The 22737-nt window shown below is 40.7% G+C and overlaps 1 long non-coding RNA gene across 1 annotated transcript in view; it reads left to right on the top strand.

Moving 5' to 3' along the window:
- Positions 1 to 3896: 3896 nt before the first annotated feature.
- Positions 3897 to 22737, top strand: part of LOC130158994 (uncharacterized) — a 72980-nt gene continuing 54139 nt past the window's right edge. The window contains exon 1 of the long non-coding RNA XR_008825581.1: positions 3897 to 4079. This is a non-coding gene — a long non-coding RNA (uncharacterized LOC130158994). The remainder of the gene's footprint in view (positions 4080 to 22737) is intronic.

Below are 22737 nucleotides of genomic sequence, written 5' to 3'. Positions count from 1 at the left end.
TCTGTAGTTGCTGAGGTCTGAAGTATCAGAACCACTAAGTTCACATTTTCTGCATCTTTCTTATCAGATTCCAACCTGACTGTATCTATAAAAGCAACCAGCTTTCTAGCATTGTGGCTTTGGCTGACATATCGAACAATATAATTCAGTATGCCTACAGCTCAATAGTAGTTCACCTTTCCAGTGAAACCTGGAGATTTTAACAAGTTGGGAGCAGGATTTTCCTTTCTTAGGGTCTTCTCTCCCTGAAGATGTGCATACTGTAGGACTGTTTATATAAGTACTGTACATATCTATAAGCATTATATACAAATGCACATATGTATATTTATTATTACTTGAATGTACTTATTTGTGTTTCCTAGTGGCTGTTTAATTTGGCAAAAGCTCACAAAGCTAATGATGTATGTTGCGTTAAATTGCATGCTAAATCAAAGATATCACCCTAGAATTTACTGTGAGATATTAATTACTGAGGTTGTTGTCAAGTAGGAGGTATATGCAGCTTGGTGCAATTTGTCATTTATAACAATTCTTCTCTTACTAAAAGTTACAGGATTTACAGATGAGTTAATCCACATCACCTTTGTACAGCAGTTAATTATTAGCTCCTGTGCTACGGGCTTTCACTTTAAAATTGCCTTTGTGCTCAGTCAGTCTTGCTTTTTAAAACAGTTTAAAATTATAGAATATATTTGTCACTGAGGCTGCTGCATTTATCTTAGGCATTGGTGACTCTTAAACTCTACGCTAAACACTTTCAACATACCTCAGAGTGAAGCTGTCGCTCTGAATTTCTCTCTCTCAAGAACTGATTAAAGTGATAATTCTTTAGCGGTGGTGGCATAAATACTGCTGGTAATCTCCCTAAAGGACAAAAGGCACAAATATAACCACTGATTCACTGATTTCAAATAAATTTGCAGTTTCTCTTTTCTTCATTAGCTTGCCATTCCAAAATAAAAAATCATGGCCAAAATAGTTAGCAACTGTCAGGAAGATTTCCCACATCTGTAAGAATGCTGCAGAATTCAAACAGCAGCTCAAAATGTTCCTGTGACTCTTCAAACACAATTGGGGCTGCGTACAGCCGTTCTGCATAAATACCGGTACAGTGGGGTGGAAAATAAACACTGGAGATTATTCACAAAAAAAATTTAAAAAAATAAGCTCATATTCAATGAGACAAGGGTGTAATTTTCCTGCCGGTGCGGGAGGAGGTGGGGAGGGAGAGCAGGCACATCCAGAGATTTTCTGTTTAGCACTACAACTCTAGTTCTGAGCTGGACGTATCTCTGATATCTTGCAAAGTATAAGTATTTTGGAATACCTTATCTCTCCATCATTTCCCACTATTTTTCCCAGTTTACCCTAACTTTTTGTTTGCCGGTGGTTAGTTACTTTAACAAGTAAGATATATTGAGACATAATTCAAAATGACAGCAAAGGAGTAACCAATACAGGGTGCACAAATGAGTCCCTGTTAACATGTTACACATTACATCCTTTATTGAAACCAGCCCCTGCTCTGTGTCGGCAAACAGCATTTACAGCCATCACCCCAGCTTGGCTTTATGATGGATTGTCTTAAAGCTTACTAGTATGTGGAGTAAAATATTGACATCCATATAAACTTACAATGTTGTTAATTTTTTTCTTTATATGGTCTTTGTAAGGATTTACATTCAAACAACCTTTTTAATCACAGCTTGTAGTTTTAAATGGGCTTCCTGAGGCAGCCTGCGTTCCAAACCTTGAAGGTCTTTTGGCATCCATCTTCTGCACAATCAATTAATTTGAGGATTAAGGCAAACCTGACCAATCGGTGTCTGTCTGCCTGCCTCCGTTCTGCATCTTCTTTGCCTTCTTCTGACTACCCTAAGTTCTCATACAGCTTCACTTGTATACCTGGGATAGTAACTTTTCAAATTAATTTTATAAAGAAAAAAAAAGTTATCACCCAACTTTTCATTCTTAAAAAAAGTAAAATAACATTGATGCTAAACATCAATCCTGAACGGATATATAAAGGATTCAGAATTCCCACATGCTCTGCTCAGTTTTACCCTCTGTATCCACCTCTGGTTTTCTTTGTGCTGAAACTGGAAAATCCTGACTCTTTACTCTGGTGTTAATGCAACAGCTGTCTCCAGGTCCTGTCCTCAGTGAACTCCTCTGATGCAGCCAGTGAGTAGACATACTGTTACTGCTGAGTACGGGAGGACTGAAAAAGACATGTTTTTTTCAAACCCTGTGTGTATGTTTCTGGTGTCTGCATGCTTATAGATGGGTGCCAGGCATTGTTTTAAAACTGGCTGCTAGTACAAACCAGTGTACGTGCTACTATGTGTTGCTGATGATAATGCCCCTTACGCATTGTGAAAGCTTTCATTAGAAAATAGGTTTTGTTAGGGCATAATCTTTACAAACCTCCAATGTTCAAAAAAAACCAAAACACAAACCAACCCCTGAGGGGTCTGTAAGTGTGGGGAAGAGGATGGGAGGAGGGGGAGCCCAGACCCCGCGTTGCAGAGTGGCTGCGAGTACGGGCGCTGGCAGCGGCTGCAAGGGACGCTCACCCTGGGGGATGCGGTTGGCATGTTTCCAGCACATGGCAACACCAGCCCGCTGAAAAAATGCCACTTTCTCTTGGTGAGAAAGGTGATGGTATGTTTATCATGCAGTGAAGAAATAAATGGTAGCCATTACAAAGGTGTATAATTCAGCAATTACAGTTATTTGTTTTTTCTGACACCCCCTGCAAACAGTTATCACTTCAGTCAAACATAATTTGATTATCTTTTTTTTTCTTTTCTTCTTTTTCCTGGTACGGTATATTAACAGGGCAAATAAAAGGGAAAATAGTGCAGTCCCTTGTAATAAAGAAAACAGCAGCAAACTATTAATGCTCTTTGAAAAGAGTAGTTTTAACAAAGTAAGCAAGAATCATTTTCTTTGGTTGAGTGTTGATTCCCTAGTGTGCTCTCAGTAAGTAATTAGAATGGCCCAGTGAATGTCAGCATCAGCTTGTTTATTCTCATTATTTTATCATTTTAAAAACCCTCTAGGTGATGAGACATGCAGTATAGAACATAATTACCATTATTAGCATACTAATTGGACACAAAAATAGGCCAACTACAAGGTAGCCAACTGAATAATTTCACATTAATCAAACACCATAGTGAATAAGCCTATTGTTAAATTGACAGCTACAATAATTGGCAATATTTCGCTGCGAAATATAAGAAATTCCTTCTAATATCTCTGCAATGTTATATAATTTAGTAATTTCCCATATTTCCAGCTTTAACTTTGTACACCTAGTTCAAGTTCAGGAAAACATCATGATAAGATTATTAGTCTATTATCAAGTGGACGAAGTATATAAAGACCTGCTTGTTAGCATTCAGGAATAGATTCGTACGATAAGAAAACAAAAAGGCTACCAATTTAGTTACTTGTTGCTTCAGCATTGAATATGTATAAAGGTTCACGATAAGATTTGTTTAACTGTATATTAAAGTCCAACTCGTGTCTTCAAGAAACACAGAAAATGGTAAAGAAATTAAAAAAAAAAGCAAGTGTTAAACAATAAAAAAAAAAACCCAACAAAAACCCCCAAAAAACCAAAAACCACAACAGTGGGAACTGTGACTTTCATCCTCCAGGATAATTTTTTGGCTGAGGCTGGTTTGGCTTTTCAGTAGTGCATTTGCCAGTGCCATCCCCATCTTCTTTAACAGCGAGCTAGAAAGTTGCAAAGCCACCACCAGAAGTGAGAATTCATGAAATGCTCAATTAGCAGCCGGCAGGAAGGGAAACTGGCCCTGGCTGTGTTTCGCTTTGAAACCTTGGGGGACATAGGACAGGAAAGGAGCGAGTGGAAAGGCAAGGAGAAACAAAGATGGGGAAGGTGCAAGCAGGGGAAAATGTGGGTTGCGGCAGAGGGAAGGAGACCGATAAGGAGAACAGAACCAGATGGTGAAACAAGAGGAGCAGAGCTAGGAGAAGACGAGAAGAAAGAAAAACAGTGAGGAAGAAAGAAAATAGTCATCAAGAGAAGGGAGGAAGAGAAGGTAAGGGGAGAGCTGGGGAAGGGAGAACACATTTGGAGGAATATGAAACAATATTCTTATTTTAAGAACGCAAAAGCCAGGGGAAACAAGTATTTCACTGAAAGAAACACTTCCTTCCCACTCCCCGGGCTTTCGGGGATGTGGAGACTGGGAAGAAAGACAGAAAGGAATCACTTACAAGTTTCTGTTTATTTCAATAAGGAAAAAGATTTCAAAAATCTGTATAAAAACTATATTCCATAAGGCTGCTCGTGTGGGCATTGGGCTCTCAGTAAGGATGGGGCACATGGCAACAGCGCCAGTTCTGACCCCCCAATAATCCTGGATGGCCGCTTCACAGTCAGCGTGTTGATGAAAGCCATAAGAAATGTTGTTAAATGTGACTGGTGGCACACAACTTTAAAGAAATGGAAGGAAAGGAGGGTCGAGCAGAGAAATCAAATGGCATAGCTTTTATGGAGCGCTTGTTTGTGCGGGACCAGACCCAGCACCCGCTGCAGTTGCCACCAGCTGTCATTGGCACCAGGTCTGGCCTTGCCTGCAGCATTGGGAGAAGGGAGGCTGCAATGAGCACGGGCCAGCCTGAAATTTAATTATTTAACTGAAATAATGATATTATTTCAATTTCGGTTGCCAAAGAGGCAATTTTGGCCACTGAGCGGTTCTGGTAGGGGTGGCTCTTGAGACTCTGCTGATTTAATTAAAAGGCAGAAGAAGAATTCTGTAAGAAGTGAAGTCTAAGTTTACATTGAAATGTGGCTGCCTTATTTTGAAGGAAGCTGTTGGAAAACCAGCACTGCTTTACGAGCACCAACAGCATTTTCTTCCTTTTGTTGGTCTTTGCTTATTAATCTGATAATGGGTAATTCTCTGCTAATGTTTGGGAGTGCCTGTTAATATATCACAACCCCGGCTTATTGATTACCTGGTTTATTTCCCTTTGTATAGCCAGTCTCTTCAGTAGCAAACCCGTGGTAAAAAATATGTAAGACTGTGCTCAGGTACCTCTGGGTACAGAGAGGAACCACCGTGGGAAATGTCAGAGGGTACTAAAGCCAGCTAATGTGTGCAGTATGTGCTCAGACTTTGTTTTAAGTACGAGTGTACAAGCTACAGCTTTGATTTACTCACTGAACCTGAGAAATACATCTCTGGGCACTCATTGCCGGGAAGTCTCTTTCCTTTAGCTAACTCCATATCTATAAATGACGGTAATACCTGGGGCGGGGGGTCTTGAAAGATCTCTCAAAAAGTGATATATCTTACCTCTTATAGAGGAAAACTTATACCAGGAAAAAAAAAAGTGCCCTGTGCCAGGTTTACGGTAGAGTTAAGGATAACAGCCAAGGCCATATCTTTGCTAATACATTAGGATGGCTCTGAAACGTGCCAACCCTGGAGCTTGGAATAAAGAAAACTACAAAACTGAAAATATCCTTGACAAGACATCTCTCTTAACACATTAAGAGGCTGGCCAAACTGCGAAAAAAAAAATACTCAGCAGTTCCTCTCCTTCTGTCACAGAGTCTGTGCTTTAGTGGTTGAAGTTGCAGGGCTCTGCTGAAATGCTGCATGTTAGATTATATGTGAGTAACAGCTCATGAACAGCATGTTTAGCGTACATCGTGTCTCACCGGCTCCTTTATATGCCAGCCGCCGAGGGCACTGCAGATTCCCCAAAACCACCCTGGTTAATATTAATACGCCAACTGTAGGTCTGGGCAGGGTGTTTGCCATAGGTGTGCACGTCCGTCGTACATCATAACGGTACCTGTTACAAAGACATTGCAAATCTGGTGTTTTCTCATCCCTTAAATACACTTGGATGCTTGATGAAAGCAACCCCCCACCACATACCCCCCAAAAACTCCAAACCAAACACCACAACTGAAAGCAAAAGGCAAGAAGGATACTGTGCACATTCAGGCACAATAAACACAGAAGAAAAACGCTGCAAAGGATAGTTGTTGAATACATTTGAATAACAAATACATTTGAGGAAATCCCAGTCTGCTTAGGGACAGAGAAAAGGAAAATAAATTCATCACATTATTCACTGGAAATTATTTGTTCAGCTCTGCTCCTTAATGTGTCAGCTAAAGATGATTTCTAAGAGCGAAGATTTTCTTTTCTTGCTTAAAATGACTCAAAAAGAAATGAATATTCCAGCCACCAAGTGAGGTTAATATATGAGTTTCATAGTCATTTACTCAACACTGCTGTTCCCTGCAGAGTAATGGCACTGAGATGCATTCTGGGATTGCCAGGGGTGAAACTGTGGTGGATGTTCTTGAATAATTTAGCAATGTATGAAAGCTTATTTCATCATCATCAACACAGTAATACCTTGCACCAATGGAGTGCTTTACATTTCTGGTCTCCAAAGCTGTGCAAGTATTCTCATTCCCATTTTTCAGTTGGGGAAACTTAGGGACAGAGAGACAAAAATAATTTTCCAAAGGGAGTGAAGGCTGTGGCAGACCTGGGATAAAGATTCAGGTCCCTAGGAAGAGGTATCCATAACCTTAGAGTTGAAATCTGCGTGAGGGAAGATGCTGCAGTTTAGACCTGTTTGTGCTTAGTGACAGAAGAGAGAGGCATTTAAATAAAAGTATTTTTCTCCTCTCTTTCTTTTCTGGTAAAGTAAGAATTAAATGAAGGATTAAATTTCCAGGGTAAATTAAATTTAAGTGTCTGTGCTTTGGTTATCCTAAAGTGGCAGAGCAGATTCACATCCAGGTCTCGCAATGACGGGGGCTACGCTTCTGTCACCGCGGGATTGCTGCCACCCGGCTGAGGGGCAGAGGAGCTCTCCTGCCTCTCTCCGGGCTGTTTACACATGCATGTAGCTGGTAACTTTTTTGTGTTTAAAGAGTCTAACAGCTCATCAATCTTATTCTTCCCTGAATGTAGATTGGTCTTTAATGAGATCAATGAATAGTGCTGGTACTTTGCTGGCCAAAATTGTAAATGTGCTGTTGCATTTCCTATTTACCCTGTAGCACAGGGATTTCAGCGTGTTACTGCTAATGTGTTTTGCATTCTATTGCTCTCCTACAAAATTTATGGCCAGAGAGAGAGACTGCAGAAATAGTATGGGCAGTCAGAGCTGGATTGTTTTCTTTGTACTGCACTCAGATATCTTTTTTTATTTATTTTAAAAAAATATATGCTTTCGAATAAGCTGAAGGATGGGAAAGGGAAATACAGAGCAAAGAGGGAGCTGGGAGTGGGAATGAATTTCAGATTAGTTTCATAAAAACAGAACTTTGTTTTCTGAGATGTGTCAGAGATGGAAAAAAGTGTGGCTTAAAACAGCTTAAGAAAAATGAGATGCAATGGAAGTGCCTTTAGTTAGCCCAGCTAAAAGGCAGGAGGAGAAAGGAGGCCGTTGGGCAGGAAAATCAGCAGTGGAACACAGTACGTTGTTAATTATAGCTCCGGAGTAGCCTGAAGTAACTAATGCTCTTCCAGCCCAGTCCCTTCCCTTCCCTGCCCTTGTTAGCGCTGGGTTTGGTCCTGTTCCAGCTGTGCATTAACCCCTATAACCAACACCCTACATACTGCAGGTTTTGTTTCTCTAATGTGGCTCCTACGGTGAGAGCTGTGCATACGCCCCAGAGGTCTGACCTGGTGGGTTTTTCTATTTGTGCATGGTGCTACAGGTTGATGTTGAGGAAGATATGTATCTGGTACTTTGACTGTAAAGTGCAGAGTTCTGTATTTTAATTTCTTTCTCAGAGCTTTCATCCGTGACCTGTCATCTGAAGCGGCTCCCAAGGAAGTTGTGTCCCCCACGGACACCGGCCTAGAGAGTCTCACTGTGCCAGGGAAAGGAGTAGTCATTGGGTGTCCTTTATGTATAAATATTTTTTTCTTTTAGTGCATGATGGCCCAAAGCCAGATAAAAGCTATAGTCCAAGGCCCTGACCTGACTCTGTATTATATGGGAAATCAGCGCAGAGTTTCGAAGCAAGTTTGTTAGTATCTCTTGGTCCATTCAGGCCAAGTTACAGCCTGAAACAAATTTCCTACTGACTGACAGCTTCACCCCTGGGTGTGTAAAGGGGCAACAGTCAGAAAGAGGAGAAAATGTAGAGGATTTAATTTCAGCAGATGAATTGGACTCTTCAGAGGGAATCTAAAAGATCTGAAGCAAATTATGGGTAAGAGCTCAAAAACCCTGAAGGAAGCAGAAGCCGTACATGCGGCAAAATCAGAGAAAGAAGAGAACAGTGTTCAACAGATGAGCAACAGAAATGGCACGTGTCAGAGACTAGTTGAGGACCTCTTATGCAGATATATGGGTCTTGTGCTTGTGCCACCATGAGATGTTCTCCTGAGCTTGCCCTTGGGGTGAGCAGTTCATCACCCTGTAGCTCTGCGTAGGTATTTTCTAGCTCTGTGCAGTTTCTAAACATTATTAGCCTCACTGTTATTGCACTATTCCCAGTGTTGCTGCCTGTGAAATAGTACCCGACAGGTGGTAGTACGGCTAGATAGGCTGTTTGATTAACTTGGTGAAATGATTGCCGGAGGTCCTGCCTCCCAGATGAAATGTAGCACGGCTGTTCAGGGACGGGAGGCAAGCGCGGTCCTGCCAACTCGTGACACACCATGTCTGTTACAGCTGAAAGGTGGGGAGGGCCCTCTTTTTGGAAGGCAAGCAAATACTCAACCGCAAACAAATTAACTTGGGAAATCTGAGAGAATGTTACTGTTCCTGTTATCTGGCAGAAAAAGTAATATTGTTCTGAAAAGGACAAAACTGCAGAGGAAAAATGACTCTGCATGTTCCAAAGCCTGGACTGATTGCAGTTAAATGCAGGCACAAAAACTGCAGAGCCCGCTGAAATCCTTCAACTATGTTTGATGGTACCAAGCCTCTGTAAAGCCAATAGAGACAATTTTCTGAGAAATCCCATAGTAAGGGGGATCTGTCAGGAGCACAGAGCAGTCTGGTATTTGTTCATCTCTTGGCTTTGGCAAAAAGTGGGTGGCTTGGATGTAAAGGGCAAAGCACAGAACTGGGGCATAAAAAGAGCTTCTGTGTCCTTCTGCTTGCTAGAAGTGGTACAATGGCAAGCAGAGGTTGCGTGTGGGAAAACCCCTTTTACAGGAGCTTCGACTTCTTCCCTTACACCAGGGCCAAACTGTGGCCTAAGCTCCATATTTCCTTTGCTGAACTGGTAAATTTGTATCCAGTAAAGTTGTGCTCAGTACCAAGTAATTTCATGGGTCAAGTGGAATAACATAGATGCTGATAGCAGAGAGAAGGCAGATAATGTGAACGTTTTTTGTGGTGAGGTGGCCCAAATTCTATTATTTTTTACTGTGACGTGAATATGGAATAACTCCCTTTGGATCTATGTTTTCCTTAGAGTTCATATTAATCTTATTCGTAGTATTTAGGCTTTGTGCTCTGAATAATACGGTTTTCCATGAGCTTCTTCCATGTTAGACATCTATGTTGCATCTTACGCCCTTACCCAACTTCCATCTGCAAAGAGCAAATTTCCCAATTTGCCCTCTGCTGCTTTATCCAGGGTTTAAGTGCACATCACCTCTTTAATTCTGCACACCTCATTCTTTTAACTGTCTGTCTTTCCATCCTTAAGTATCACTGAGCTGCCAGATGAAACAGTTATTGTTCATATTACTAGAAGATTGTAATGGATTTATATAAAACTTGGTGCCATTGTTCTTGAAGTCCATTTTATTGTAATGAAGTTCCACTCTTAATATTCCATGATCTTCAATGTCCTTTACAAGTAACTTTTTATAAATTAATCTATAATAATCTAATTCAAGTCAGTTAAAGTGGATAACTATACTCCAATTATGATATGGGGAAGAGTTTTTACATAATGGAGGCTTTTATATAGATGGTTAACGCTAATACTGTAGTTTACAACATACTGTATGAATCACTAATTAAATGCCTAAGTAGCAATAATGGAAGTGAAACTATCAATACAGAGAAGATATCAATGATGTAAGGCATTAATAAAACTTTATGGTGCCATTTAATCTTTTTTATAGGTACTCCATTATGTCAGTGAAAAGAAAAGGCAGAAAAACAAGAAAGTGAGAAAGAGTGGAACTTAAAGGGGCCAGCAGATGGAAACTGAAATGTACTTGTCTCTTTACCTTCCCTGCAAAATGGGCCCGATAGAACAGTAATGAGAAAACTGCCCAGTAGAAATAGATTTATCGCATTTCTATAAAATATACCTGTTCATTGCAGCCGAAGGGTTTAGATGCTGCTTAAATAACCTGTATTCTACGACGTAAACGAAGGGCATCATAAACAGTACAGTCAAAAGCGGAACACGAGTTTGGTAATGCTCTGCCCGAAAAGGGATGGCTAAACTGCCGTGTTCTCATGATTGGCCAGCAGCGATGACCAGGAGGGTAAAAATATAAACATTTGTATAGGAAGGAAAACCCATTAACAAAGGTATTTTATTTTTAAGCCAAAACGCAAGCTTGGCGCTCGGTGCTGCCCAAGGACCATTCGAGGCAGCCGGGCTGCTCTCCTGACAGGATGACATCTCTGTGTTCCTTGGACCCAGTCCAGTGTCCCCTGCAGGAAAGCAAGCTGCCCATTTGCATATCAAAGCGGAGGAATAAGCCAACCCCTGTAGACCTCTAAAGGGAAGTGAGAGTATATGGGAATTTTTAGTTTTAACAACTCTCAATAAAAAAAAAAAGACCACCTCCATTCCTTTCATGCAGCAGTCACTTCAAATGCCTTTGCAACACATTTGAGCAGAAACAAGTATTTAACCCTTCAAATCCCCTTGCAGTGTCTTTCAGCCCTGGCTGTGTTTTGACAAATAAAGGGGGGGAGTTTTTTTCCTGAAAAACACGCTTGATATCAGCACTTTGAAAATTATTGCACCGAAACCTCCTACGCACCTTGATATGTATTAAAGTGTGCAGTAGTCAGGCTAGCATTTCATGCTCACTGCAGATGAGATGACATATTTATTTAGCACAAGATTTTTAGCCTCGTGCCTTTCTGTGCCTCGTAGGAGGTATTTAAGATCATCTGCATGGGATATCATCGCTGAGGTTTGGCTCTGAACTCCACCTTTCCTGGGTGTCCATCACTGGGCACACTGGAGCCAACAACCTGCCTCACAGCTTCTAATAAAAATAAATCTTTCTGTATTATTTTAAAACTATGACTTCAGTATGTGTAGATGAAGAGGCTATGAAAATTCTCTGCCAATATCAGTGAAGATTAGATCCAAGAAATAACGTCTCTCTGTGATAAGAAATTCATTACTCCCCTTGCCCATCAAACGTGGCTGTTGGCAGCCCTCTGCCTCCAGTACGCCGAGCCGAGGACATCAATAATCCTGCAAATTTGCAAGTGAAACCAAACCTTTGTGCAGGCTCCCCCTTCCTCCCGTGTATTGCTTCGTTTCACAGCCACCACGGCTGCTCTCTTCAAACACCTTTGAAGAACTGCTGGAGTTTAACTTAACTGTTACGTTTCTGGTGTTAGACGCTAACCCTGCTTCCAGCGAATGGGATTTGGTGCTTTTTGTTGAATGAGAAATTTAGCTGAAACACACAAACAAATGCAGTTCTGTCTCTTTGTACCACCAAACAAATCCTAGGCATGTCATTAGTAATACGGTCAAACCTAATCGGTAATTAAAAGGTACCAAAGGATGTGGGGTTTCCCACAAGTACAGCCTTGCCTGCGTCATGGTTATCATGTGAGCGGAGCTCACCCACGGGGGCTTGCTTTTCTTCTGACATTATTCTGATTTATCAGCAGATAGTCTGGAGCAACCATTATCTACTGGCTGCTACTCACAATCAACCGTGGAATAAATTTCTTACTAGCGAAATAAATGTCACTGAAATGCTTCGGAGTGACTATAGGTTTTTCTAGCTTTACACAGGAGGTGGTGATTGTCCTTGTTCTGGAGTTCAATGAAAAAGGTTTTGCCACAAAGCTTCAAGTCCTTCAACCTTTTCTGGTCTTTCAGTAACTCTTATTTTTTCACAAGTCTCTTGGTAGAGCGTAAAAAAAAAAAAAAAAAAAAAAAAAAGGAGAAAAGATCATTGAAGCTTTGCTGCAGTTTAGTAGTTTTTAGCCATACAGTTCTCTCTCTTCTGATGTTCCTGTTCCTCATGACAGCTGAGCGCTGTGTTGTGTGATGTGCCATAAACCTGGGACCCCATCTCAGCTTGTTTCAGAAATCTAGAAATGGCACTACTGGACAATAAAAAAGAATAAGTCGATGAGGGGCATGGAGGCTCAGCCATGTCAGCAGGAATGGCTGGAGATCCTGAGCTGAGCCAGGACCTGGCCCCACTTTCCTCTGCACAAATTTGTATAAATAAAATAATACTATGCAGCTATACTGGGGTAAGAAGACAGGTGTACACTTAAGCAAACTGAGGCTGTGACATTTTATCTACAATTTTTAAAATATTTTTTTTTTTTAGTTATTTTGTGAGGACTATCATTCTTTCTGTCTGGGAAGGTCTGCAGGCTTTATACACGGTGAAAGTTTCTGTAGGAACTGAGTTCAAACTTTTTGGTTTGGTTTGTTGGTTGTTTTTTTTTTTTTAATTTTAAAGGATGTTTGGAGATACACTGAGCCTTTCAATGCTGCTTCTCGTGTTGGATCAGTTTCTTTCAAACACACCTCCACATTCTGCATCACCTCCATTTGGTTTATCATGCAATAAGATGTTATCTTTAATTTTATTTATGAGCTTAATATTCAAGTTTTTCACAAGTAATTTTTCCCATATGGGCCTTTAGAAATATGTTAGAAAAATCATTATGTACTGCTGTTAAGAGTAATGCATTAATAAGCAGATTAGCATCCCGCTGATGGGCAAAACTCCGTTTTTAGCACCACGTGAAGGCACTTGGTCCAAAATGAGCCATGAACCAAAGAGTTTATAGGTTATGGATGACTGGAGCATCATAATACTTCGTGCACTACCAAGTGCAATGTTCCCTCCTGTTTTAAAGTTAAAATATCCTCCTAAATGTGCATTGTTGAGTCTCCCTGCCTCTGTTAATAGGCTTTTCAGCCTGCTTTCTCTCCCCAGAGAGTTCTTGTGCTCTTTGGAAGCCTCACTCTGCTTGACCAGAGCCCGGGAGGTGCCCCTGTGGTCAAAAGTTTCCTTGGCTTCAGCCTCTGGGTCAAAGCAGGAGCCTTCTAAGCTTTGAGCAATCCCTTTGCACAAGTATGAATGAATGAAGCTTGCCTGATATTGTATTTTATCTTTCTTATATAATTAATCAAGAAGCAAATCTGGCACATCACCTAATGTGATGACAAAAATCAGTCTTCTCTGCTGGTCCCTTCACTGGCAGCCTGTGATAGCTCTGTTGGCTGGTGGAGTTGGTGCTCTCCTTGAAGGGTTGCTGTTAAACTTCTCATGTTGCTTGTACGCGGCCGGGCATGTAGAAAGCACCACTTTTGGAGCACTTTAAGCCCTTCCTAAATGAAACCTGTTGCAAGTTTAAAACTGGGATTGACAGGGGAAGGGGAACAGCTGTGATGTTCCTCTAAAGCTAAATGTTGCCAGTTTTGCATAATCTGCAAAAATATGTTGTCAGGACGAGAGATCCAACTGGCTTCCTGCCACCTTCCCCCTCCGCAGTGTGTGCTGCGGGAGCGGGTATCATCTGGAGAGGGGAAGGTTTATCTCTGACACAGAGATGTCAACATAATATAGAAAAAAAAATAGATATACATATAGATGTCAGTAACTCGCGGTTCTTTTTGCACTATGGCTGCTAAAAAAGAAACAAAGGGAGATGCGGTTTCCCATTCTGCGATGCTGCAGGGTTAGATGTAGCTGTGATGGGAACAGAGGGGCTGCACACTCACTGCATGCTGTGGTGTTAGCATATGCACACCACAATCTTCTTAATACCCATGGTAAATCCCGCTGCCTGCTACAAGCTCTGTTTTGAATGTTTGGCTTGTTTGCCTTCTGTTTTTTAAGCTTATAAACACTTTGGGGCTGAAATTCCCACAGAAGGTAACAAGAGCCATGTTAACCCTCTGCAATGGGCCATTTAAATGAGATTATCTTGGGCAAGTGGGGCAAAGGGACTGAGCGAGCGGGCTGGCAGCAGAGGAGCGGGTCTGGGTGGGACCGTGGTTGCTCCAGATTCACGTTTCCAGCAGCACAGCTGCGGTGAGTTCGGTGGGGATTTATGGCAAGCATACGAGTAGAAGATGACAACAGTTCTGAGTGATTGATAGGTTGATGTTGCTCATCTCCTTAGACCCAAGGGTCAAGAAACTGTTGTTTACACCTGAGCTCTTATTTTAAGCATGTTGCTGCTGCTGCTGCTACTTGTGGAGGCTGACAGAGACAGAGGGTTTGATGTGAGTTTTCCAGAATTATGTGTACTAGTGTCCATATATAAGGTTTTGTGATGTTATAAAACGCTCTTATGCTCTGAGAAAATAAAAAGTCTGATGGAAGTTGCAACCAAGCAGGTGATTTGGTGTGGTTCTTTGTTCCTGGCGTTGTACCAGAAATCTTGTGGCTTTGGCGGAATGAATAAGAAATAAAAAAAACCCCAACACTTTGAAATCCTTACCGCGTTTTTTAAGCAGTTCCTGGGAAGGTAGCACGTGGTTATTGTTTTTAATCAGCATATAAAGAAAGATGGTGCTAATATCCGCATCTAATTTACATCTTAGACCAAAATGTTACTGGCTTCAGAAGGTGTTAGATAAAAACTGAGGAGAGGATGAGAGTCAGCATGCTGGTCTGAGCCGGCGTGTGAAGGAGGCAGGACTGATGTTTCCGTGAGATTCATGGAGAACAGTGCATATAAATTCATAGGAAGGATTCAGAAAAATTTGTTGTACTGTTTCTAATCTCTGTCAATAAACAACATTCCTGAAGTGGGGCAAGTCTGATGGGTGGTGGGTAGAAGCTGTGTTTTTCTTGTGTGTGTGTGTGCAAATGCTAGATCTATGGTTTGAGAAAGAGGAGGAGGACAGGTGGAACGGGCTGTTTCCCAAGACATGGCAAGAAAGTACCTATCCCTGGTCCGTGAGCCCCTCAGTGAGGTGCTCCCAGCTCCAAGTCTTCCCAATCCATGCCCATGGACCTGTCGCTGCAGAGGCTGGGGGCTTCACTGCCCTGCACGCATGCACGCCTGCAGTCCCATCTCACAGCGGTGCGCTGAAAAAAGATGTTATGTGTTAAAATACTATGAGACTGTATCAATACCAAAGGTGGGTTCTGCTTTATCTTATCTAAAAGGCTTCACATCCCTTCTTTTATTTATAGCCCTTTATATATAGAATGTGCACATACATATCCTGGAGCCTAGCGAGGAGGCTGCTCAGAGTGCTTGCCCAGTGCTGTGAGCAGACAAACAGCCAAATCTCCCAAATTTGTGCATTCTTCTTTTGGTGATTCTTGCAGTCTGTTTAATTTGCTACCAAATTATGTACTTGATCTGATGGAAACCTGCATGGCCATTTTTTTGGTTGGTTTGTTTTTTGGGTTTTTTTCCCCCACCTGACTGATTTCCCTCCTTTGGGTTGTTTATCCTTCAAATGTGTATTAAAGAGATGAGGAAAATATTTACTGAGCTGTTAAAGAATGGGCCATAATCAGGAAAAAGCAAATTCACCATCCTCCCTTGACAAGTACATTTCAGTTTGTCGCCTAATAAATCACCTGTATGAATTGAAGGTGCGAATAACACTTGCTTATGTAAACTACAGGATGACAAGAAAGTAATACTGCCAGAACTGGAGTTTGGGAGAACTGGGCTTTTAGTCGTACAGGTAGGGTTTGCAGGGTGATGCTTTAACAAGATTTTTTTCTATCCAGGTATTTTAGCGTGCAATGATTACATTATGACACAGTTATATTCTTAATATATAATAATAACATTATTATATTATTATTATTGTATTATTAACCTGTGATTATTATATTATTGAGCCTGGTGTAATAATGCACCGATGATTGATTTATAGACTCTTTGTAAATCCAAGAGCAAATGAGTCTACCAGAGTCTGAGAGAGAAGCAGGTGCCCGAGTTATATTAGAGGGCAGTCACCACCCTTATGGAAGAGAAAGAAGTAAAAAAATAAAGCAAGGTCTTCAGAAACACTGCAGCTTTAAATCCATGCCAATGCCACAGTACAGAAAACAATGCAGAGGTCTGACTTTATGTAGCTTTTGGCCAAAATTTTAAGCTCAAGTATCTCATTACAAATAATAAGATTTTTTTTTCTTTCACTAAGAAATTTAATTACATGCCTATGCTGAGCAATTCTGTTAGGATTAGCAATTCCTGTTCTGCCTGCTCTACAGTCTCTGAATGTGAAGATGATGATTCTCATTTGCAAATAATTCCAGCATTTCTTCCTATCTGCAAGGCTGAGAAGGATGGATCAAAACAAAACGTGCTTTCAAACAGATGCATGCAAAACAATCTGCTCATAAACAAAGCTACTCAGAAAATACTGTTCTTTAAAAAATTATCTGTACTCCTTCTTAAATGTTTATTAGATGCTGATAATGTAACGCTTTAAATGTGGAATCCAACGATATCTAGAGTAACTTGTAGGATATCCCCCAATGCTTTCGTATAATGATCTGAAACAAAAGATTTTTAAAACATCCTTTGTCATCTTTGAGTAAAATGGTACTTTTTCTTTCTTTTTTTTTGATCGACTCTTCTGCCTACCAACTAAATTGCCCACCAAGTTGTTACTAAATTAAATAATGAAGGATTGAAATGTTAGAGGAAGAAAAGGCTACATCCGCTATTGTTCCATCCAATGTACCCAGCTTGGTTAAGTAACTTCGGCTTTTTCATTTGTTTAATATATCTCAGATTGGTATCTGCTAAATCATAACAGCTTACCCCTGCCAACAGTAAAATTCAGGCATGCTTCACGTAGCCTTAATTTGTTTTGAGATCCCATCTTTTATCTGTGGAAACCTGCTCTCTCAGCAGGATGAACTTCTCTGTGAGAAAGTAAATTGGTTGTAACGTGGCGTGGGTCCCAGCATGCAACGCTTATTACAGCTCTCCCTTTGGATGCCTCGCAGAAACCGGTGGAGGAAAGAGTTAAATCAGCCTTTAGCATCTCGCATAATTATTCCTGGCCAATTGTCTCCAACTGGAAACTCACAATTTGTTACCACTTAGTTGGTTTCGGTGAATGAAGAGGATTCATTGCTTTTTGCCGGCGTTCACATCTTTTGTTCACAGTTTCGAGAAAATTGCAATCTCTTTTCTTGCTACTGTTCCAGCTTTAGCCATGCTTGGTTAAGTCAACGCTCAGGTTTCTCTCGATTCGCATGCACTAATCTGGTAGTGTGCAGGCTTGGGTTTGTTGTGTTGGGGTTTTTTTGTTTTGTTTTTGTGGGTTTTTTTTAACTACATTTTCCTGAGTGTCTTGTTTCCCAAACTGACATGAGCAGAGCATTTATTTTTACAATCTTAATATTGTTATAGTGACTCCACTTTCTCAAATTTCCCTGTCTTTATAAGGGTGGTCATTTATCTGAATCATATGTTAATGCCTTCTGAGCTTCACAAGAGACTAAATAAATAAAAAATAAACCATGTATATAGGCATGGGGTAATAAAATTGATGTGGCAACATTATATAAACCAGCATCCATGTGCTTGTTTATAGGTTAGTTAACTTTTGTGAGTGTTGTCGGTAGCCCCTGTGGGATAAGCGTGACTTGTGCCTTCATGGAAAAGATCCCAGAAAATTTAGTAACTTTAAGGTTATTTTTTAAAAAAAAAGTGAAGCGGTTGTAGTACACTGATCCTGATTATTAACCAACTGTGACAGATGGTAATTCTTCTTTTTAAATGTGGCTTAAAGAAATTGAATTCAAGGTGATTTAAGAACTTTTTAAGAATTGCTGAACCCGACTTAAAGAAAACAAAAAGCAGAGCAGAACACCTTGCAGCTTGCTTTCTTTGCTCCTGCATGGGCGTCTCTGAAGATGGGGAGCCAGCTCCGTTCCCAGGGAGTCACAGGGACCCAAGTGTAGTTTCCAGGGTCTTTTTTAGTGTGTTGTGGTATTGGCCCAGGAAATCTGTCTAGTCATGCAACCCTCTTTTAACCTAAAGAATAGTGATGATTTATTATCTCAGGAAACGACGCTATTCAAGATAAATGTTTTGGGGCCAGGCGAATGAATTATTGCATGTTTTCTAGGAGATTGGTTAGCTGAGTTGTGCAAAACTTGTGCCGTATGTCTTTTGTAGGCCTATTTGTGGGGCTTGGATCAATACAGGAGGGCTGAGACCTTCCCATTGTAATTCTTAAAGTATCGATTTGTATTTGAGATTTAAAGGGATCTCAATTTGCCAAGGCGAAACGAGCTGTGTTCATCTGGTTTCATACTAACAATCTATGAATAGCGATAGATTCTTCATCAGACTGAATCATCACAAAGTATAAATTCATTATCTCAAACCGGACTCAGTTTCACTCTAAAGATATCTGAATCTTACTGTACAGCCCAAGTAGATGCCTTAAAAACAGGGCATGAAACCTCAGACTGAGCAGTGTGCATTTCTTTGAATGATAGAGATGTGCCTGCGTGATTTACACCTGAAGTCAAATTGTAAACCTTTAGGGCGCTTTTGCTAATTGTGTTTCTAGAAATAACATGCAAAGAGAAATAAGTCTTCACCATTCTGATTTTAAAAATCATGAGGAAGCAACTTGTAGGAGGTGTGAGAGTTGTCTGAACCTAGCTGGTAGGACAGCATTTTGCTGAGTGTCCATAACAGCTCAAATCCAATACTGTACCTGGTGTGAGCGCTACCTGTGGCAAGGCTGAGCCTTAAGATAGAGTCCTGTATGAGGGGATGCATCCCAGTGGGAGCAGGGCACTGCATCCCTGCGCTAGAGCAGAAAGCATTGGAATTATTGTATGCACGTCTGTCCCAGTCCTTTAGTTGACAGGTGTGTGAAGAAGAAAATGAGCCAACTGCAGTGGCGTGAGGTTCAAGCTTGTAAAGGTTTCCTAGCTTTCCAGGATGGCTATCTTAGGCTCATACTCTTTCTGTAGCTGAGCTGTTCTATTCTAGTACAAACAAATCTCTTTATTTACAAAACATAGTGTTTCAGCTATTTTGTGTTGTCTTGGCATCAGTGTTTTCAATACGATCTCTCTGTCAGCTGTGGAGTGACTGTGAGTTGGGAATACGTATCGTTTAAGTGTATACCTTTATGCTTTGCTCTACACAGGTGTATGTGCACATATATATTTACACCAGACAATGTTTTCAATGAAGTTTTAGTCCAATTCTTGTAATGATTCTGTCAATTATTAGGAAATTATGCACTATGCAGAATTATCCATGGCAGAGCTTTTAAGGATACTTCTCGGCCTCGTTGCTAGCCAGGGAGTTTGAAGCACAGGTTGCCTCTCTTGGACACAAGCGATGCATTCATTTTACTTTTTCTGGTTGGGTGAGTATCTTCCTCTGGAGAGGTTTCTAGGGTGCATGCTCACAAATATTCACTGAAACTGTTAAGTTTCTGTAGGTATTCCCTAATATGCACACAGACAAGGCAGCCTATGGGAAAGGAAGGAGTTCTCTTTGTTTTCTGATAGTAGGGTTTTTGTGTGTTGTGCAGTCTTTCAGAGTACTCCCAAACTGCTTTTTTGTTTTTGGACATACTTGCCTATGAAGCCCAGGAACTAAACTTGAGAGCTGCGACCCTTCTGTTTCTGCATTCATAAAAAAGATTTAAGAGTTTGAACAAATTGAAGCAACTTCATTAAAAATGTAAGGAAATATTCCCAGCCTGTTGGCAGGCTGTTTGTTAGCAATAACACTTTGGATAGTACCTGGTATCCAGGAATCTGAGTCCCTGGCAGATATTGATTCAGCCTCATTGTGTCTCAGAGTAAAACATGAAAATTATCATACTTGATTTTGAAATAGGCGAGTAGGATAGTAGCACATGTAGGTGTTGTGTCCAGCGCTGTGTGAAGCTGAAGTGTGGCATACACCCCTAGCTGGAAAACAAGCGCTGAACCACGATGCATCTTCTCCCTACTGCACCCGTACAAGGGGGTTTGCAGCACCTCCTGCTCTGCAAGGTGTGCTGATGGAGATGGGACACAGACCAAGCAGCCCCCATCCTCATCTTGGTGCTCTGGCTGCTGGCGTCACCCATCCTGTTCGTCCAGCTTCTACTTTCTTCCCCCACCTCTCTTCAAGGGCTGGCCTGTGGCAAGGAGCCGGTGCTGGGGTGGGGAGCATCCTCCCTTTGTCCAGCCATGGGCAATCGATGTGCTCTGTCAGACTTGAAGCAGCATGCTCTGATCCGCTGCGTGGTTCAGGGTGGGATCCTGTAACCTAGTAACAGCGAAGCTGGGTGCCTTTCATTATTTTTAATGCTTGCAGAATGATTTATTAATATGTATTTTATATATCTTCTAACATCTCATGTGCATCACAGAAGAGTATTACAACTGTTATCAGGCAAATCAAACAGCCAGTGCTGAGCGCGTTTAAGGTAGTACAGCGCAAGGTAATGGTTGCATTAGTGGCAAGTTGGTAGCATTTGTAGTCCGAGATTTAAATATATGACAATTTCCATGAAATCATTGTATTCTGCATTTTGAGGTTTTTAGGAAGAAATTACAGACTTAAATTAACCCTTGCTCATTATTCTTCTATCATGTGCTCTCATTACTTCATGAGGATTAGCAGGATGGTGATCATATATCTGTATTCATGTGTGCCAACTCAACATTATCGGTATTTACTCTGATTATCCTGCTGGAGAAAATACATTATCTCAAAATGGTCTTAAGTGGAAAGATTTTGCAACAAAGCCCAGTAGTGCTAATCTGCTGAGATGCTGTGAAGCACTAATATGTTCAATAATCAATATTTAATAAGATATATGGAAATAACTCTTCTTCATGAAGGGTATTTAGTGATTGTATTTGATTTTGATAATTGTTTGCTAAGTGTGTTGGATTATTTGTTTTCTCTTCTGGACTGAATTAAGTTTCCAGGGGAGAGCGAAAAACCCCAAACCTCAAATCTTGATATGTCGCTCTGCAAATGAAATCAACAGTCTTCTCTCTGCACTGCATTAGCCCTGATAGGTTCCTGCAGATCTTCAAAAACCTTTTTTTCCATTTTTTTGGACTTTTTAATTTGCTGTAGAGCAAAGATGGTTAAAGTCATGTTTCCCACCTTTCGAGTGGCATTTATTGGTGCTGAGAGACTGAAAGAGGTGGCTGTATAACAAAGTTCAGCTTTATTTGTCTTCTACCTGCAAAGCAAGTGATAAGTGCTACTGAGAGATGGAAAAGTTCATTCTCTCTAGCAAGGTTACTCTTCTTGATGAGCATTAAAAGATAGCTTTAAGCCATTCACAATTATGACCTTGACTAGGAAAATGTAAGTTAATAAGGCTTCAACAAATTATGGTCTTTTTGGTCGATTTGCCTAGTGAACTGTTAATTGTAAAACTGAAAGACATTATGTTCAGCTTTCTCTATCACATCTTTTGTGTTTTAACAGTGACACTTCATTGAGTGCAATTAACAAAGCCTAGGAGATTTATTAACACACTTCTTCATGGCCAATGATCCATTCCACTTAAGACATAACACTGTAAAATGCACATTATCTCCTTTTGGCACTTACAATAATGCTTCATGAACTAGGAAGGCATATGTTAAAGCAGATAAAATAGCATTATTAGCTGACAAATCTTACAATTTATTAGACAGTTAATTTATCAGCTTAAAAGACACTTAAAACAGCTGTGCATTTAATGTCTTTTTAATGTATCCAGTAAAACTTGCATAATTGCCTGTAGTGCAATTTATTTTTAGCTATGTTGCAAAATGTCTGCATTTACTGTTTACATCTTCTTTAATTTTTCCTGCAAGGCTCATCACATCTAGGCACAAGCCCTAACAATGAGGGCAGATAATCAGATAAAAAGACTTCTTGTACAAATGGCTGCCCATGAATGAACTATTCAAAAGTACATGCTGAGCTGGACCAAAGAGTTCTTGCATTTTATCTCCACCCCAAGGGCAAGAGGCAGAAAAAAAACCAGGGGTGCCTGGTAGGCAGCGCGGTCATGGACTGCCAAGCACGGCACATCAGAGACTGACGATGTCTGCCTTTACTGGCATTAGCATTTGGAGCCCATTCGGAGCCACATGTCTGGGGTGTAAACTAACAAGGCTCCAAGACTGCATTAGCAGAGGTGTTTCATTTTATAATTAAGGTAACTGCTCCCTGCAGATCAATTGTAGCAAACCTAAGTACTCTCTGTGAAGAAAGTGGTGGAGAGGATACACATTTAATGACTCCGATGCATAAATTGGCTGTGTTTGTTTATTGCTCTCTAATTTAATGGAACCTTTTGTTAAATCTTTCTGGCTTTTTTTTTTTTTTTTAACGTACCGCTAGTAATGATTTCTGTGGGAACAAAGGGTGTTGCTTATTAAAATAAAAAGTCAAACACTGCCGTTTCCATTAATTAAATGTCAGATTAGCTTAATCTTTTTATAAATATTGGATATAATCTATTTACAGAGTGAAATCAGATCTGCAGATGCTGGCATGTGGCTAGAAGTGTAGAAGTGCCACTCTCTTTGC

Source organism: Falco biarmicus, chromosome 14 (assembly GCF_023638135.1).
Source record: "Falco biarmicus isolate bFalBia1 chromosome 14, bFalBia1.pri, whole genome shotgun sequence".
Classification (NCBI taxonomy): Eukaryota; Metazoa; Chordata; class Aves; order Falconiformes; family Falconidae; genus Falco; species Falco biarmicus.
The sequence above is the reverse complement of the archived record's forward strand: the minus strand, read 5'-3'. Positions and strand labels throughout refer to the sequence as shown.